Raw genomic sequence first — 18,458 nt, 5'->3', positions numbered from 1 at the left:
TAGCCAGTTCTGTCTCGCTGTTACTTGTAAACTCCCTCTCCCTGTTGGCTGCACTGCACCAGTAAGCAAAGGGCTGTGTGGCTTGTCAAAGCTAATGAGGAGGGCTGCCTGCTGGGTAAGAATGTTCTTGGTGGTAGAGCCGTTTTGTGTACTGCTGTTGAGAATGCTGGGTACATTCACAAGACATTTCCTGCGTGTGGTAGGAACAGCTCTTAAGCACCAATTTCATATTGTGTCCTATCAGTAAGTTTGTGTCTCTTCATTCTGTCAAACTCGAGGTCTTCCAGTTGGCAAATTCCTATTGACTTTTATGTCGGCATGAAAACATTAGTGTCCGTTAAGTTGATCGTAGTGAGTGGTGGTCTAGACATGGATTGTAATGGAAACATTCAGATGAATGTTTGGAGATGCAATAGACAGTGTCAAAATGTGGAAGCTGGGAATTTGGGTAACATGGAGTCTTTTTAAAAAAGAAGCTAATGTCCATTTGCCAGTGCACTGAAGTGAAATAGTACCTTTGGGATTAGAGAGAACCTGGGGCGGTGAGAAGTGAGAACAGTCTTCCTAATCCACAGTGCCAAAGACAAGCACTGAGGAGTTTTCTGCTTGTCCAGGGCACTTGCTATTGGTTCTTTAAAAACTGCAGCTCGCTACTAAACCTCAAACTAAAATTAACATCTCCTCCTACACATTAATAGTTCGTTTTTTCCTGTCATCACATGTGGCACTTTAAATATGTTTCTGTGTATGTGCCTGCTGTTGTAGCATGTTCATCTTCATTATGGTTTTGCATATTCCAGATTACCATTAAAAGCATTGGCACTGAAGGAGACAGAAAAATTGTTTTCTAAGTATTTTCTGCTTTAGAACACTCATGTAAAGTATATATTTGTATGTTTATGTCTACTACACATGTACTAGAAAGTAAATTGTTCTTTCACTAGAAATGTGGCCTTAACTATAAGAAATTTACTGACATAATGAAAATTTCCTTGATTGTTTTTCAGAATGTGGAACTATCAGCATTAGCATGATATTTAGAACTGTTAGGTTAGGTTTTTAGATGGTGATTATAGCTCCAAAGGGTTGTCTTTACTACATATTTAAGTTAAAAACCAAAATGAGATTGGTGCTGCTGTAGAGCTGAAACTGTACACCAATAGAGCTATGAGGAAAATCTATTACTCTGGCACAGATTTTGTGTTAGGGGCTAATATTCAGAAATGAGCTCATTCTAAAACGGGATAAGTCAGATTTAAAACAGCAGGTAGAATATGTTTACATCCAAATAAGAATCTTAAAATGAGACCAGTAGTTGTGCAGTATCACTTTTGTTGAATGCATATATAACTTTTCAAATGATGCAAAACGTTTCAAAAATCATTTTATTAATTCAGAAATGCTTTAAGGCTAGTTTAACTGGTATCTTGAACTGTATTTTAACATTCATTTAATGCTTGTTTTATCATCTGAATCTTTGTACTTCTTCAAACTCTGCCTTTTTATTAGTGCATTTGATTTAGATTTTTGACAATACCTTTATTTTGAAAGTACAATCATGATTGATCTAGAATGGGCATTTCTCAATTATAGAAACTAACTGGCTAAGTTCATAAGTTTTTCTTTGCTCTTGCTTTTGAGTAACATTTCATGATCAAGATTTTAATTTCAGATTTTTATTCAGTGCCTTTTATTTATTTTTTGCTTTATATTTTGCATAAACAGTGGCATGATAATTGCTTTATTTCCTCTTTTTATTGGTTTTGTTTTTATTACTTCTGGTGTCTTGTTTCTGAAGTATGTTGTTGAAATGTGGGCTGAAAAGGCAAATGAAGAACTACAATAAAGAGAAATTAAAGTTTTCCTTGAAATCAAGAAGAAATACAAAATCGTGACATTGGATGATAATGTCAAAATTAGGATGTATTTTGGTTGAAGACTGCTTGAGTGTTTTATAACTTGAAATGCCCTGTCAATATTATTTATGGCCCTGTTGTCCATCCTGACATTGCTTATTTATACTATTTATAAATAATATTTTATAGGCAGGCATATTTTACAAAACAAAAAATGGCATCTTTTGTATTATGTGTTAATTATCTATTGAAGCAATGTGAATGAATTTAGCTTGCAATATTATATGAATGTTAGCCCTCATTGATCTCACTGTCCTAGAGTTATATTTGGTCTACTAGTAGTTCATCTGCTGCACTACTCTTATTTTCTTTTTTTTTTTGAGATGGAGTTTTGCTTTTGTTGCCCAGGCTGGAGTGCAGTGGTGCTATCTTGGCTCACCGCAACTTCCATCTCCCGGGTTCAAGCAATTCTGTTGCCTCAGCCTTCCGAGTAGCTGGGATTACAGGCGTGCACCACCACACTCAGCTACTTTTGCATTTTTAGTAAAGATGGGAGTTCTCTTTGTTGGTCAGGCTGGTCTCGAACTCCTGACCTCAGGTAATCTTCCTGACTTGGCCTCCTGACGTGCTAGGATTTCAGGAAGGATCTCTGGTCCTGCACTACTTTTAGAGGGATCAGTCTCCTACCCTGATGAACCCATTGCTTTTATGCTAAAACCTTCCCATCCCCGTCTTTCTACTTCTCAGGCTTTACTCTGAGTGTCTTGTTCATATACCTTCTGCTTTTGTTCTATATTAATCTTTTGCCATTCCTTCTGGGCTATTGTCTATAACTCTCTTGCCCGTCTATGAGAATATTCCCCTTTCTCAGTTTTATTTGCTGGCGGTATTGAACATCTTCTATTTCTCAAACAGTCCACTTTGGATTGCTTTTTTCTTGAATCATTTATGCTGTTATATCTTGAAAACCCTCTTCCCAGTTTTTGCCTTCTAGCCTCAGTGGAGAAAGGCCTGCTGGTCCACTCTTAGACTCTATGACTTGGCCTCCTATATAAATCTCGGTCCTGGTACTTTACAGAGCTTGATAATACAGTGTTTAATGCTTTTGTTTCTGCCTCAGACTGTAACCTATTTATGGCCAGATTTTTAAGTTTAATGTTTTTTATGCTTACCCAAGACCTAGCATATAACAAGTGCTACAGAATTTGAAGTAAACAAAAACTTTATCATATTTATTTTAAACATACTTTTCTTTATAGCCCTTTTACTTTAATATATTTTAAATTTTTGATTAGATTTAAGAAGAGCATCTCAAGTAGATGGTACATACTTTGGGGTTAATAATAATCTGAAACATTATTTTGTTTCTTTTTCTAAGACCAATCACAGTGTAGTGTGTGTGTGGGTATGTGTGTGTATCCATGCAAATAGATATTTGCTGAACTCATAAGCTTATTTGAGTAACAGAAGTCAATGATATTGGTTAGGAAATAAAAATTCAAGATATATATTCCAAAAGTGCTGTTTATGTAATTAATTTTGTGAAGTCTGTCAAAAAAAATCAACTAGTTGCTGTTGCATTGTTGACTGCTGTGATGAATTAAGTTGATGCCCTATCAAACTGAAGACAGCATCATGCCTCCCCAAAGGCCCAGAGAGAGCTTCAGGAGAGAAGATGTCCATCCTCGTGTAGCCTAGAGAATTGCAGATTGAAATTGCTCCCAATATTACTAGTAAAGGTATACCTTCTGATTTCGTTTATGGTGCAGAGATAGTTTGGGTTTTAAGGAAATAATAGAAAATCATGGCCTAAAAATTCTCAAACCTGAAAGGTGATATTCCATTTCAGGCGGAAGAAGAATTTGCTTCTCAAAATAGAAATGTTGAAAGAGAAGGAAGTTGACGTTTAAAAAAAGTAGTTGAGAAATCGCAGCTGTTTCTTTTAGCTCCGCTATTCAATAAAAAGGAAATTTATTTTGCCTTTAATTGAATTTTATTTGCCCATTATACATAAAAGTACTTACTTTATATATTAAATATTTTATATACCAGGAACAAATGTAAAGCTTCATGAACAATTTGGGTAACTTAGAGTTTTCCTAATTTGATTATTTTTACTTCTTAGTGTACTCTACCAGCAGTTTCCATTACTCTTTAAGCCTTATAAACATCTTCCAGACATTGAATATGACTCTTCTGTTTGTTTAACCTTGAATTGTATCTGTCTTAGGAATGAAAACAAGATTGGTATTTTCATAGGAAAATTTGGTAATCTTAATTGCTTGGAATGGACCATAATTCAATTTAGAACTCCTTTTAAGATACATTTTGCCCATACAACTATCCTGTGTTAAAATATGTGAAGAAGGTGCCTTAGCAAAGAGCTATAGGTATGGATATTATAGATCTCACTGGCATATCAGATAATATAAATATTATATGATTAGGATGATGGAAGTTTCTTTAGTATGGGCGTAAAAATATACCAAGTTCCTGTTAGCCAGTGAGGAGGGAAACCCAAGCTTCCCTCAGTATGGAAAGATTATAACAATAACAAACATAAGCAAAAACACTACCACCAGCACCAAGAAAAGCTAAAAGAACTTTGTGGTTGGAATGAGGCATAAAGGATTTTACCAAAACAATCAAGTCTTATTTTATTATTGTTAGGAGCTTTATTGCCAACCAAAATTTTTTTTTATAACAGTGAAGGACATGTAATTCATAGAACCTGAGAGAAGAGTAAATTAATGATGGAAGTCGTACTTTAAAGCTTTTCTTCAGTACTTCCATTTTTTCAATGGGCAGTTGTGGCGTCTACAGCTAACGTAACCTGCCAAACACCAGCTTTTCAAGTACCTAGTTAAGATTTGGATAAAAATTAGTATTATGTAATTATTAGGCCAGTATTTTGTTGATGTGGCTTTTCTTGTCTGAGTGTAATTGCTCTGTTTTTAGTTTTCGTGCTGAATTCAAAGCTTAATTTGTTGTGTCTCTGTGTCTTGTCTTGTATTAGACTCCTTTCCATTATTTTTTAATTCCTTAAAGTTAAAGCTAGTAATTTGCCATCGAGTGAGATGGAGTACATTCCCACTTATTTTTTTTTCTAATGACAGATATCCTTTCTCGGTCTCCTGAGTTACTCTATTCTGTTTCATGGTATAATCACATTCTGCTACACAACCATTCATTCAATAGAACGTGGCAGATAGTACTGGAGCAGAAGATAGAAGCTAAAAAACAAGTTTTATGCTTAGATTATGTCTAAGGTTACAATGTAGAATATCTGTATTTCATTAGGAAATATATGGCTATATTTTGTTTCACAATTTTGTTTAAAGATGATTATTTGTTCTAACTTACAACTGGAAAAAACTTTCTTTAAAACAAAAATGAAAGAATTCAATGTGCTTTTCTATGTTATATTGACTTTCATATAGTATTCTTTTAAAAATATAAAGAATCGAAGATGTAGAGAGGGGCAAAACAGGTTTGTTTTGTCCATGTCATCTTCTAGTAAGTCTGTTTGCTCCTCTGTTTCTATTCCCACCACTCCCAACGAAATTGGGGCTCTTTGGCTCCATCGATTCTTATTAAGGTTGCTGGTAAAACTTGCTTGTATACTTAGATCAAAGAGGTTTTTGTTGTTGTCTTATGATTTCAACTTCTGTTTTAAATTCAGGGAGTACATGTACAGGATTGTTCCATAGGTGTATTGTGTGATGCTAAGGCTTGGAATACAAATCATCCCGTCACCCGAGTAGTGAGCATAGTACCCACTAGGTAGCTTTTAGTTTTCCTCCCTTCTCTCCCTCCATCTCTAGTAGTCTCCAGTTTCTGTTGTTGTCATCTGGATGTCCATGAGTTCCCAGTGTTTAGCTGCCACTTAGAAGTGAGAATATATGGTATTTGGTTTTCTGTTCCTATATTAATTTACTTAGGATAATGGCTTCCAGCTGCATCTAAGCTGCTGCAAAGGACATGATTTCAATCTTTTTTATGGCGGTGTAGTATTCCATGATGTATATGTATCATATTTTCTTTATCCAACAACTGTTGATTGGCAGCTGGGTTGACCCCATGTGTTTGCTGTTGTCAGTAGTGCTGTGATGAACATATAAGTGCATGTGCCTTTTTGGTTAGAACTATTTCTTTTAGATCTATGCCCAGCAGTGGGATTCATTGGGTCGAATGGTAGTTCTGTTTTACATTATTTGAGAAATCTCCAAACTGCTTCCACAGTGGCTGAACTAATTTACATTCCTACCAACAATGTATAAGCAATGAAAGAAGTTTTGAAGATAATAGTTGAAGGTTATTCTCAGCCTCAGCTGGCGATTTCTGTACTTTCCTGTTTCCTCCTCCCTCATATCAGAATCAAAGTGACCTTCTCTTCATGCTTTTCCATTAACAAAAAAGCCTGGTTATCCCTTTGTGATAATTTTCCATTGGATTAATACCTTTCACTTTAAATAGGTATTTCCTACTTTTTAAATATCTTGCCTGCAAAGAAATGTGTAATTTAAAAATCTTTGCTAATATGATAGAGGAAAGTGATATTTAATTTACTTATTCGTAATTACTAGTGAGTTTAAATTGGAGTAATTACCATTTTATTCTTTATAATTTATCTATATACTTACTCTTTTTTTTCAGAGGCTCTATTCTCCTTACTGGTTTAGAACTGTTCCTTTATTTTAAAAAACATGAAAGGATCTTGATTCTTTAAAGACCTATTAGTTGTAACTGCTTTCATAAGATTTGGATTATTTTTAAATTTTGTTTTATGTGTTTTGAAACATAAGTATGTTTTGAAATATTTTTATTAAAGCAAATCGATATTTTCTCTATCTTTTGAAACTTAGAAAGCCTTTTTAAAATCTAGAAATAGGAAAAATACTTTTCTATATTTTTATGTCTTAATTTACTATTAATACTATAGTCCACAAAGATTTTTTTGACCAAGTACTTCAGCACTTTTATTGAATTGTTCTTCCCCTTTCCCACTTTTTTTTTGTGAACTCATCTTTCTCTTGTATCCTGTGGCAAAAATTTAATTCTTTGTGTTACCCTTCAGTTTGTATTGCATTAAAATTTTTATCTCTAAGGAATAAAGTTGATGTTTCTTGTTTAATGAGATTAAAGCATTGGAACATGTTAGGGTGGTGATGTTGGATTTAACTTGGCATGATTCTTGAAATTACTATAGGCAAGACACTGTGTATGTTACTTATGTTAAGGCAGACTTAATAATCTGTGTGATTGAGAAATTATGTATGAATAACCGCCTCCATTTACCAAGGGTGCACGTATGTGTATATATATGTATAAATATATATTTTATTATTTCTTCGAATAGACTTGGATGACTTATTTCCTCTTTTTAGGATAAAATGAACTGAGACCCTGAAGTGTAAAGTAACATGATAACCTCACATAGCTAATAAGCAATAAGGTCATGATTTAATCTCACATCTGGCCAAAGTCCATCTTTTAAGGAAGCATTGCCAAAGAAAGAAATTCTGCTTTTTGCCAAAAGTAGTGATAATACATGTGGGTCCGTAGGGTTCTGATGGCAAGAATCTTCCCAGCTTGAGTCCATCTGTGAAAAAGTGAGTTCAGGAATGATGACTTTCAAAGTATAAAGGCAAGTCAATGAAACTGGTGACATGAGGAAACTTCTTATTTGGGATTAGCACTGAAGATACCAGAATCTCAAAAAGGAAGGAAATAATCCTATTTAAATTAGATTCAAAGCAGCTAAAAAATTCTTTTTAACTTCCTCAGATTTTACTACTACTATTGATTTTTATCATTTTCTTTCATTTTAGCCTACTTATATTTTAGTTCTTCCTCATATGCTTAACAGCACCATGCCCTCCCTCACATATCTGCTTATGACCTTAGCAGGAAAGTTGACAAGGAGTTGCGAGGTCATCAGGGAGTGACTGTTCCATCTGGGTCTCTTTTTTTGTACTATAAGTTTCATTTGGGGGAGAAATGAGTCTCACTAACCAACAGCTTTTGCTATCATCTCTGTTTTAAGCTACTTAGCTAAGAGATTGAAGCTTGTTGCTGTGGTTTCAAGGTCTCGTGTCTGAAGAAGGGAAGGAAGTTCTGGATATTTTGGCGTCATCAGAACTCAGTATGTATATACTAACTGGTTACCTGGAATGATGTAAGAGGATAGTTTAGTCCGCTCTGAATATACTTGATAAACAGAGTTCGTGTTTGTATACTTGTGAGGGGGTTCACATGTGAAAGTTTATATAAAGACATCCTTTGAAATTTTAATTTTTGTTATGCATTTTCCCACCATGAAATGTTTTATTCTACTTTTCTTTTTAACTCAAGGCAAACAATGTTGCTTCAAGATAATATAGGACATTTTCCCCCTTGAATCACTCTGCCTTTTGCTGATTCATTGGTATGTCTTTGGTAACAATTCTGCCACACTTCATTTTGTTTTATAGCCCTGCCCTAGAACATTTAAAATTAAATTATACCTTTTAGTTAATAAGCAGGGTGTTCTATTGTTATTTGAAATATTATGCATCAGTATTTGTATTGTCTTAAAAGTCCTAAATAGGTTATTTATATTATTCCTCATTTTTCAATCATACTTATTTTCCTGCTTTAATGTAAAGATGATTATTGCACAGTGTATGGTTGAAACATAATTCAGCTACGGTTTTATATATTAATTTCCTCGGGTGAATATTTGCTTTTTCTCCGTGTAAAATACATTTTTTTCTTAAGAGCCTCTCTCTACTTCTTTCTATACCAATTTTAACTTCATCAGTAAATTAATATATCATTATTCCCAGTAGTAGTGTAGCTTACTAACCTTGAAATTTATGTTTATTGTCAGAGGCTTGTTGGCAAATCAGTCTTGACAATAATAGAGAAAGAAAGCATGGTGACCTAGGACACAATGTTCTACTGAAGTAATTCACAGTTCTTTGAATGTGTAGGGTTTTTTGTTGTTATTTGTTTTATGAGCCAAGATACAATACATATAGTCACTTGAGTTACGAAATAATCCGCATATAATTATTTAAAATTATTATTGGTAGAAACAACAATTTTGAATGTTTTTTTTCTTTAGCCATTGCAATACAAAGTCGATCGGTACAGCTTGTAAAGCACAATGTGAGTTTAAAATATGTCTCCTGAAGCCATGTGTTCTTAACTTGGGAAGCTGGTTTTGTGGTCAGTTTGAAGCTGTTCCCATAGTGTGTGTTCCTTCTAGTTAAAAGGAAATGTGATATTTGCGCTAACATGATTTCCATTGTTAATAGTCCAAACTACTATGAATTGCAGAGGTAGAGAATCAATTTTAAAATTTTGGTTATATTTTAATAAAATATTTTTGGTGACACATATGTTTCTGCTTATTAGCTGTGTATTGCCAGTCATATTAATTGATGCTATTAGAGCATCCCTGAGATCAAATACTGGTTTAGAAATAGCATAAGGAATGTAGAACACACAGATGGTCAGTTGTACATTGACCTCCTGTAAGGCCGCTGATTTCTTACATTTTAGGGCAGTTCAAGAAACACGGTGACTTAGGATGACCTCTCAGACAGCCCATCCACCTAGCCAGGAGCAAGGCATGCTGTCACTCCCCTCTCTGTTTCCCTCCTCCTATCCTGCTTCCTTTAGTGGTTACCCACTTCCTTTCTTGATCCCTCTTCTTCCCCACTCCCTCCTTTCTTTCCTAGTTGTTATTTTCTTTTTAATCTTGTTCATAAATGTCAGTTGCATCTCAGCAAGTTATCTGCTATACCAAGTTGTTACTGATTTTTAAAAGAATTTCAACCTTTATTTTCTGTCTTCTATCGCCCAATTCTATTAGAAAACTCTTCTTTTGTGCAATTTGAAGAAAATCTTTCCAATTGTAACAGAAACAGTAAATACCTGGAAGCAAGAAAAAAGGGTATAAAATGTATACCCTTATACATTTTATAATGATATTTTTACCCTTATAAAATGTAAAACTGTAATTAGCATCTTTCACAATTTCCCTAAAGTCATTTACCCTCTCATTTTAAAATTAATGGTAATTTTGTCAACATGTTATGGATATTTGTATACATTATAATAGTTTCGGCCGGGTGTGGTCACTCACACCTGTAATCCCAGCACTTTGAGGGGCTGAGGCAGGTGGATCACAAGGTAAGGAGGTCGAGACCACCCTGGCCAACATGGTTGAAAACCCATCTCTATTAAAAATACAAAAGTTAACTGGGCGTGGTGGTGGGCATCTGTAATCCAGCTATTCAGGAGGCTGAGGCAGGAGAATTGTTTGAATTACAGAGACTAAGGTTGCAGTGAGCCAAGAACACACCATTGCCCTCCAGCCTGGGCAACAGGGCAAGGCTCCATCTCAAAAAAAAAAAAAAAGTTTCATTTAATCCTTATAATAATTTTGTGTGATGGCTATTGTTATCCCTATTTTAAAGGTAAGGAAATGGAAATTCAGGAAAGTTAAATAACAATGCCCATGATTATGTAGGTTGGAATCAAATACCTTCTGATTCTTTTCTTTTTTTTTTTTTTTTGAGACAGAGTCTCGCCCTGTCGCTCAGGCTGGAGTGCAATGGTGCCATCTCTGCTCATTGCAACCTCTGCCTCCTGGGTTCAAGTGATTCTCCTACCTCAGCCTTCCAAGTAGCTAGGATTACAGGCACACGCCACCACACCTGGCTAATTTTTTCTATGTTTAGTAGAGGCAGGGTTTCACTATGTTGGCCAGGATGGTTTCAAACTCTTGACCTCATGATCTGCCCGCCTCAGCCTCCCAAATTGCTGAGATTCCAGGCGTGAGCCACCGTGCCCAGCTCTACCTTATGCTCCTTAAAACTTTACAGTATAGTATGTGACTCTCTTTTAAAACAAGTAATTTTACTTTTCTACCCCTATACATGTCTAAAAGTTTGAGAAGTATCGCAGCAATTCATAAGGCTTTCATATTTATCAGATGTCCAAACCAGAGAGCATCAACTCTGTTCCTACAAAGAAGACAAGAGTGTGTTGATATTTATAAATATTGATAAATTAATTTAAATATATTATTCTCATGTCATTTTATATTTTTCTTACTTTTGTAACTCTACCAGGGTTTCTTTATTCAACAACAGCAACAATACTTGGGAAAACATGTTCTTTCAAATAAATCCATTTTGTACTCTGGAATGGTTTTTGAGACAGGTCAAATTTTCATCTATCATACTGTCTGATTTCAGGTAGACTCTAATAGACTTTTTCATTCATCATCGTTCTATCACACTATGATGGCATGAATTTTTAGAACACATCAGTATAAAAATAGATATTTTAATTTATTTGTATATAGTTATTCCATTAACTTCTTACCTTTGCCTGGCTCTGCTTTTCAGGAACTCTATTAGAAATTATATGGGACAGAAAATGATATTCGAAGCAAATTCTATTTTTAATTTAGTTAGAAGAAGCTTTTTTTAAACGTTTGGTGTAGAAGAAATAAAAGCTATGGAAAAATGACCTTTAGAAATTATCTGTTGACTTTTTCATGACCGTTCTAGCCTCATTATTTGTAAAATGTAATTTAAGGTTCTTATAAATTATAACTCCTGCTAGTAAAATGTTTTACATTTTAAAAGGATTTTAAGACCTATTGCTTCTTTTCACCTTGCTCCTTTAATGCTTTGAAACAAGAATATGCATTTTATACATGGAAAAATCAAGATGAAGTAGGGTGGGAGAAGATCCCAGAGTGAAAAGTCAAATGTTTTGGCCTTGCCAGAATAGTTCTGAAACTTGATTATCTTAATTACAATATGTGAAAATGTAAAGAAATAAATATGTAATATGTTAACCCATACCAAACTCTATAGAAATAATGAGTAGCAGGTACAAGTTATTTAAGAAAAAAGTTAGGAGAGTGTTATTTCTTATTAAGAAAATGTCATTAATTTGTTTTTGAAAACAGAGAAAAGAATTTAATATGATTATAGTAGCAGAACACCTGCATTGAACTTGTGCAACTATGAGGGAGTCTAGTTTGAGAGCCACTGAATTATCACATACAAATTATTAATCAGTACATAGGGTGGCAGTAATATTTTCCTGACTGTTTTAGTAAGCTGTGTTGCTATGTCAGTAAAGAGTTTATAAGGAATACAGGCCAGCTTAAGTAAACTATTGAATATCTGTCTCATAGTGTATGGGGAAAAGTGATGACAGTGTGACTATGTAGAGTTATGTAAACTTGGTAAAAAGTCATAAAAATGTGCGTGGAGTGAATTTGTCAACTTGATTTTCTTTTCCCTTAGCCACATCATTTTCCTTCTCTCTCCATCTGTAATGCTATGCAGTAACTTCAGTTTAATGCTTCCATCCATGGCAGATATCATCAGCCAATCTGACACTTGTTCTTGCTGAGGTCCCAGTGAGCCTTGAGTCCAAGCTGCCACTACAGGAAGTTATCCACATGGAAAATGAAGATTGTTACCACTCACCTCATTCCATAAACAGATGCAAATTCTGTATAGATTAAGGACTTAACTATGACAGCCAGTACTTTAAAATATTTAGAAAATAAATATTATCAGCTAAAATAAGAATTTCTTTTCCATGACCAGAAATACAGCAAATAATAAAGAAAAAAAATCAATTCAGCAACACTACAATGAAAAAACAAAACTGTATTCATCAAAGGACACTAAAAAAGAGTAAGAAAGACCCAAAATTGGTTTAGTATATAGAATTTATTAAAGAATCTGTCAATCAGTAAGAAAAGTAAATTTGTAAATATAAAAATAGGAATTTCAAAAAGAGAAAATCCAAATGGTCAATAAACATATGAAAACGTGCTGAACTTCATTAATAATTAAAGAACTAAATTAAAACTAGAGTGATGAGGGTTGCATAGTAGCTCATGCCTATAATCCCAGTGCTTAGGAAGGCTGACAGAAGGATCTCTTGAGCCCCAGAGTTGATGGTTGTAGTGAGCTGTGATCACTCCACTGCATGGTAGCCTGATTGATAGAATGAGACTCTTTGTCTCTCTTAGGAAAAAAAAAGGGGGGGTGTGATGTACCATTTCATTTCATACCTACCATGTTGGTAAAAATTTAAAAGTCCGAAAATAACAAATTTTGGTGTGGATGTGAAGCAACAGGAACTCTCATTCACTGCTAATGGCGGTGCAAATTGGTATAACTGTATAGATAAATTGAAACTGAACATAAACATATTTTTTCTCTCAGCAGTTCTATCCCTAGGTATATATCCTGTAGAAATTTTTGCTTGTATGCCTCAGGAAATAGGTATGCAATTTTTAATAGTAGTGTTGTACGTGGTAGGGAAACAAACAAATGAAACAAATCTGGAAACAACCCAGCAGAGAACAGAATTGATAAACTGGAAAATATTTTTATGCAGGGGAATTAACGTAATAAAAATGAATGAGCCCCAGTTACATTCATGAGCCTGCAGAATCCCCAAAGCATAATTTTGAATGAAAGAAGCAAGTCACAAAAAAATACATACAACATGATTCTCATTAAAATGAGAATCATGATGTATGTATTAAATGATGTATAAAATGATGCAGAGTTTCTTCTTCCCAAGCTCATAGTAAGTTGAAGTTGGCCTCATGGAATTGCGAAACTATGATATTTAAGACACAGTTATGGAATATGTGTCAGGTTCAAGCACCGGTTTTCAGGATACCCTTAATTTCTACTTTCATGGTTTATCTGGGGGATAGTTTGATAAGTGGGTAAAATGGTGGGCTCTGAATTTAGGGAACCGGGGTTCTGATCCTGCCTCCACCTGCTAGTAACTGTGAGAACTGTAACAAATTAGTTAACCTCTCTGGGCCTCAGTGTCCTCATTTGTAAGGAAGTATCTTTCACTGAAGAGGAGTTCCTCTTTCAGTATAGAGAATGATGAACCGAAGTTGAGAATCTAGCCAAAAGACAGCATAGTAAAACTGAATGAGATCAAAGGAGAGCATGAAATTAAGAGGCAGAGGATTGCAAGTCAAAGGAAACTCTAAATATATAAAAAAAGCGTAAACCTAACAGATCTGGGGGACTCAGAGAAGGAATAGTGACAGAACACCTCAAGTTGTCTGACCTGGCTAATTGGCTAGATGCTGGTATGATTTATGAAAATAGAAGACATAGGAGGAACCCATTTCAGGGTAAAGATGGATGTTTTACATTTCCTTGTATAAGCACAATAATCTCAGACCCCCAAAATTAATCTCATCTTTCTTATTGCTGTTTTTCTGTACCGCCCACTGTGCCATTCCTGGAAACTATTTCCATCCATTCCAGTGCATGGTTATTAATTGATGTATGTTTTCTTATGCCTCCTGGAATAGGTCCTTGCTCACCCCGAAGTGGCACCCTTCTGGTTTAATGAAACTTCCATTCTCAGTTATCCACTATTTTGGAACCATAACTCTTTATCAGCTTCATCATCTAGAACCTGTTTTTGGTGCTCTGTTCCTTCCTTTTGGTGTTCTGGTGTCTTTTGCTCTCACAGTCATCCCACTTCTTTAAAAGAGAAATTTCAGTAGTGTTGCACTTCAAAGGAAATGGAGCAGGGTGTCTCTGATCCTTGGAAATTGTTTGACCATATGAAAATTGTTTAGCTCTTCCCTTTGACAAGCTCTTTAAACTCCAGGGTATTGGAAGATCCTTGCTAGGCAACCAGGAATTTCATTACCCTTTAATCCAGAGCAATGTTGTATCTTTATTTCTTATGATAAGAAGACCACCCAGGTGTTTAGTAATAGCTAAAAAAGATTTGTTTCAGGGTAAGTTTTGGTGTCCAAATGGATCAAAATGGGTTGACAGATTTTCTCTTCCATTACAAAATGCTAGGAACAATCTCATGAGGCATCGGACCACAGATATCAGCTTAATTTTTCATATGCTGGATATGTGCATTATATCATTTACAAGTTGCATTTGGATGCAAGTAAAGAAACTGAAAATAATTGTAGAAACAATTCTAGAAGTTTATTTCTCTCTCTTTTTTAGTCAAAAACCTTTGATGGATGTCAGTTGCTTTTTAATCTATACCTGATTGGGTTAACAAATTTGTTTTTTGTTAAACTTTTATTTTAGGTTTGGGAGTACATGTGAAGGTTGGTGACATAGATAAACTTATGTCACGGGGGTTTGTTGTACAGATTATTTCACCCCATCCCCCCAGGTATTAAGCCCAGTACCCAATAGTTATTTTTCTTGCTCCTTTCCCTCCACCCACCCTCCACCTTCAAGTCGGCTCCACTGTCGTTTCCTTCTTTGTGTTCATAAGTGCTCACCGTTTAGCTCCCACTTATAAGTGAGAACATCCAGTATTTGGTTTTTGGTTCCTGGTTAGTTTACTAAAGATAGTAGCCAGAGGTAGACAATTGGGGATTATGAGTCTGCTCCACAGACCTCTCAGGGACTTAGCCTCTCTCTTTTTCTGCTCCATCAGCCTAACATGTGCCTTGCATCTTGAGTGATACATACAGTTCATTGTGGTTGCTATCGCTCTAACTATCATGTCTAATTTCTAGGCAGCAGGGAAGAGGTGGATATGAGTGACAGACATATGCACATACCTCCCAGGCAAGTACTTTCTGTAAGCAGCAATTCAAAATGTCCCCACTCTGGTTACATTTCGTTAGCAAGTTTTTAATTAAATGGCTACATTATGATCTTTTAGCTGGCTATATTACTACTCTGAAAAACCAGGAACCTGTTGCCAAGGAAAAAGAAAAGATGGGATTGGGTGCAGTGGCTTATGCCTGTAATCCCAGCACTTTGGGGGACTGAGGCAGGTGGATCACCTGAGGTTGGGAGTTCAAGACCAGCCTGACCAACATGGTGAAACTCCGTCTCTACTAAAATACAAAAATTAGCCAGGCGTGGTGATGCACGCCTGTAATTGGGGAAGGAAAATCTCTTGAACTCAGGAGGCAGAGGTTACAGTGAGCCAACATCCCACCACTGCACTCTATCCTGGGCAACAGAGCAAGACTGTCTCAAGAAAAAATAAAAGATAGATATTAGGTGATAACTAGCTTGCTTTACCTCATTTGTTCTACTTAAGATATTGATGGAACTATTTCATTGATAAGAAAAATGGACATTGCCCTTTAGTCATAAATGTGCAGATTCCCTATTTTGAGATGTCCCCTTTGAAGTTCATTATCCATTTAAAAATATTTTGGGCTGGGTGCCAGTGGCTGATGCCTATAATCCAGTGCTTTGGGAGGCTGAAGTGAGTGGACCACAGGGTCAGGAGTTCAAGACCAGCTTGGTCAACATGTTGAAACCCTGTCTTTACTAAAAATACAAAAATTAGCCGGGTGTGGCGTCAGGCACCTCTAATCCCAGCTACTCAGGAGGCTGAGGTAGAGAATTACTTGAACCTGGGAGGCGGAGGTTGCAGTGAGCCAAGATCGTGCTACTGCACTCCAGCCTGGGTGACAGAGCGAGTCTCCGCCTCAAATAAAAAAAAATAATAATTTTGCTGTTTTTTTTTTTTTTTTTACTTTTTTTTTTTTTTTTTGAGAAGATGTTTTGCTCTTGTTGGCCAAGTTGGAGTGCAATGGTGCAATTTCAACTCTCTGAAACCTTCTGGGTTCAAGCAATTCTCCTGCTCCCGCCTCCCAACTAGCTGGGATTACAGGTGTGCACCACCACACCCAGCTAATTTTTTGTATTTTCAGTAGAAACAGGGTTTCACCATGTTAGCCAGGCTGGCCAAGAACTCCTGACCTCAGGTGATCTGTCCACCTTGGCCTCCCAAAGTTCTGGGATTACAGGTGTGAGCCATTGTGCTTGGCCTGGTTTGTTTTTCTTAACACAGTAAGTTAAAATGCAGAGTTTCATGAAAAGGTTTCAATACCTATTTCCCTGCATATCTTACACAATTAAGGAACTGAGAGATCAACTAAGAAGGTTTCTGTCTAAATGTACAAACATGTTTAGAACCTTAGGTCTGTCAGAAGAAAGGTATGTTTTTTAGGCAGAACCAGAAAGTGAGGCAGTAATTTTTCCAACATCACAGTTTGTGAATTATTATTTCAATACATTAAAATGTAATTAATTAAAGAGAAATTGATTCTTGATATGTTTGAATGATTCATTTCTAATCTTAAGCATACGTACTTAACTTAGTCTTTGTGTACTTTGATATAAATGTGCCTATGCTGCTTCTTATTAATATTGATTTTGAATTAATATTGGCATAGGGACAGTTATTTTTGATGCCTTTCCAGCTGTGTAAATATACCTATTGCATAAACAGACTAAAATTAATCACAGAATTTACTGTGCTGGAAGTATTTACAACTTCATTTTGGACCCAATGTTTTAAACATCTGTCCTCCATTTACTATATCTTAAATAGCCTTTTAGAACACAGGCAGAATTAGAAGTATTTACACAAAGTTGATAAAATACAATAGTACTGAGAAGAAGCAACAAAATTTTGGGGAAGAGTTTCTTCATAATTAACACAGTTTGGGTTAGTATTTCTCACTCCCATAGAAACAAACAGGTGCCTATCCAAAATAAGAAAGCATTTTTAAGAGAGTTCCTGAGAGATTAAACTTTATAATACTTTTGAAAATGTTGAAAGCAAATTTTTTGAAGGGGAATTTATGTTTTTTAATGGTTTGTCTTATGTTAAAAATTATGAAACTTTCTCATTAAATAACTAGTTTTCCAAATAAAAAAAACACTGTGTGGCCTTTAGAGTTAGGACACTGTACAAAGTAGAGAAACAGATTTAGTACATATGACTTTCAAGAGTTATTTGTCCCACAAACAGTGACTATATATCTGTCTAATTTGATTATGTGAAAGTTCTAGAATTTTATTTTTACGGCTAATTTTTTAGTTTGAGCCTTGCAAGGCTAGTTCTTGATGTATTTTCTTCAACTGATGTTATTTTAGATAAAATTTTTATCTGATTTTCCATTGAGAAATCATGGACATTTGCTTCCTTGGCTGACTTACAGGTACAGGTCAGTACTAAAGGACCCACATGAATAGGCTTTGCATATGAGACAGCTCACCCCTTGCAGCAATGACTCCCCAGTCTGGCTATTTATGCTCTGGAAAAGGCTAATTGCATGAGAAAACAGGTCCTAAGACTGCCCAGTTTCTCAGGATTTATACACTCATTGTTTTCTATAAACATGGAAACAAACAGTGTCCTTAAAGATGATTAAAAAATTAGAAAACGTAAACTTTCAGAATAGTACAACCGATACGTGAAATAGAAGAAAACAGCAAGGGTGAAGTGATGAATTAGAAAAGACATAATTGTTTGAAGTCATCAACCCACATTGAAGTCTAGATGTCTATTGTATTTGTTATGTGATAAAGTTGACATTTTGTTGTACTACTTATTATATATTTGCTTTATGTGTATATGTGTGTAATACCTTATCTAATTAAGATCATAGTCTTTTTTGTGGAAAATAATTTTACTTCTTCAGGGTTTCCAGTAGCACCTAGCATCACATCAGACACTTTGTCATCCTAAAATAAAGATGTGTATTACCTTAAAATTAGATCAAAATAGCACATTTGC

At 35.3% G+C, this 18,458-nt stretch overlaps 1 protein-coding gene across 2 annotated transcripts in view; it reads left to right on the top strand.

The window, feature by feature from the left end:
* The window catches only part of BMPR1B (bone morphogenetic protein receptor type 1B), a 398,414-nt gene that overhangs the window by 244,991 nt on the left and 134,965 nt on the right, over positions 1–18,458 (top strand). The window contains exon 1 of one of the 2 annotated variants that reach the window (XM_032239564.1): positions 9–243. The exons of the other annotated variant lie outside the window; for it this stretch is intronic. The gene's annotated coding sequence lies outside the window, so the exon portion shown is untranslated. Of the gene's footprint in view, positions 1–8; positions 244–18,458 lie in introns of those variants that run through there. 2 annotated transcript variants of the gene reach the window in all.

This window comes from Sapajus apella, unplaced genomic scaffold, assembly GCF_009761245.1.
Source record: "Sapajus apella isolate SASKATOON/1434 unplaced genomic scaffold, GSC_monkey_1.0 scaffold45, whole genome shotgun sequence".
NCBI lineage: Eukaryota > Metazoa > Chordata > Mammalia > Primates > Cebidae > Sapajus > Sapajus apella.
The sequence above is the reverse complement of the archived record's forward strand: the minus strand, read 5'-3'. Positions and strand labels throughout refer to the sequence as shown.